Raw genomic sequence first — 2025 nt, forward strand, 5'->3', positions numbered from 1 at the left:
CCTGGAGGGTGATTTGCAAACTTCCAAGAGATAAAAGATAACCCAAAAATAGGACTGCCTGAACAATGATGACATTAATATACCTATTATGCTGTAGGTGGGAATCTCATATGACCTCATCCCTAAAGACCTCAACCTTAGCCTGAGTGTCCCTAAGAACTAATGAGAGGTGGAGAATTAGGTTGCCCTAAGGATGAAGCCATCACTGTTCATCTGGTGCAACAGGTCAGTCCTCAAAACATAGGTACAGGCAAACCTCAACAGAATCAGCTGTTCCTCTGTATGTAGTTATGCATATATATGTATATGTGTGATACATATATATGAGATACACACACACACACACACACACACATATGTACATATGATAATGATTAAGGAAGAAGATGCCGTATATTTAGGATGGAGTAACAGAGGAACATGAGGTGAGTTCGCACGAGGGGTCAAGGATGTAATTCTACTTTAATTGGACGATTTCTCAGAGAAACATACCAGTCTTGTCAGTTGTGATAATCTGGGTAAAACTGGAAATTATTTCAGCAGAGAGACCATATGGCTGCATTCATATGTTAGATAAAAAGGGTTGTAATTCCCGTCAGCCACCAACTTCAGGAAGCTGAGCCTGGGGTCACACTGGACACTGATAGGTGCTGTGGAACCGTGTGATGTAGGGAGATCTGTGTTCACAGTACTGTTGTCCGGATGCTGGACGTGTGCAAGCATCATGCAGTGTACATTTCAGAAGCCTGGAACACCGTGTTTGAGGAGATAAGCATTCAGAAGCTGAGAAAGACAACCCAAAGTTGACCTGTGAAATTATTACAGAATACCCCATTCATACCTAAATTGCTTGTAAATTTCATGTGGTAATAAAAGGAAAAATAATGTAGGACGGTTCTCATAGGCCATCTCGTGATTTTCCTCTATATGATGTTAAAAAACATAAATTCTTAAATTAAATATAATTGAAATAAGAAAATGGTATCATCAGCAAATATGTTTCTCAGCTCTTACCCATTAATACTCAGGTGTCACATGCTTCCTCCACTGCTCGCCTCAGACCATGGCTGGTTACACTGCATTCAAGGGGTTTATTGTGGCTCTTGTAATAGAGACTCAGTGGAAGGGGCCTTAAGCTTCTGCTGGCACTCCAGTCTCAGCCTCCCTAACAATGGGATTACAGGTATATGTCACCAAATCTTGCCTAGTTTTCAGTATTTGTGTAAAACGTCGTTGTAAAAAGCAATTCAAGTGAGAGGTGGTTCACCAGACATACCGGCTTACTGGTGAGAGACATAACACATAGTATGAAGCTAAAAGTCTACATCAGGCAAACCAAAAGAAAGCCCAGATTGTAAACCTGGATGTCCTGTCAGAATCCTAGTCTTGATTCTCAACAGCAACTAGTTTTGCCTTTTGGGTCTGTCATTTGTGGTCATGCATCAGAGCGCAGGGACAGGTGGGCACTTGCCTTTAACTGAGGAACACTGTTCTTTGTCCCTGTGTTGCCCAGGCCTACTGTGGCTGATGTGTACAACCTACAAATGTCAGGATTTGAGTAGTGTGTTTTCCTAACCCCATCTTATTTACCTCATGTTAAAACATGTAATAGTGAGACTAGACTATGCAAGATGGGACGAGAAGAACAAAGAGCCACAAAGCCTCACCAGGCTTGATATATTGTATTACGTTTCCAAATCCTTAATTCTTATAATGTCCAAGGACTCTCTTGGTGACTTCTCACCAGATGTGATTCTAAGGTTGACTATTAAACAAGATGATCTTTACACACTGGCTGGAGAGTTATCACCCTTGTTATCCAGCTTGTGATGTCTATGTTACAGTTAGGTTGACAGGGTCTACAACCTCACTGGAGATAAACCACTGGGTGTGTCTTTGAGAGGTCCTCTAGGCTAACTGAGGTGAACACCCACATTACATGTAGGCAGCCCCGCTCCATGTGTGTGCACTCTAGAGTGTATGAAGAGGCTCCGTGTGGTGCACCCTAGAGTGTATGAAGAGGCT

The 2025-nt window shown here is 42.2% G+C and overlaps 1 long non-coding RNA gene across 1 annotated transcript; it reads right to left on the reverse strand.

Moving 5' to 3' along the window:
* Nucleotides 1-443: 443 nt before the first annotated feature.
* Nucleotides 444-1656, reverse strand: LOC114634098. The gene is made up of 2 exons (XR_003713281.1): nucleotides 1015-1656; nucleotides 444-783 (listed from the first exon to the last, which is right to left on the reverse strand). It is a non-coding gene; the product is annotated as an uncharacterized LOC114634098 (long non-coding RNA).
* Nucleotides 1657-2025: the final 369 nt, after the last annotated feature.

Source organism: Grammomys surdaster, unplaced genomic scaffold (genome assembly GCF_004785775.1).
Source record: "Grammomys surdaster isolate TR1022 unplaced genomic scaffold, NIH_TR_1.0 843, whole genome shotgun sequence".
Taxonomy (NCBI): domain Eukaryota; kingdom Metazoa; phylum Chordata; class Mammalia; order Rodentia; family Muridae; genus Grammomys; species Grammomys surdaster.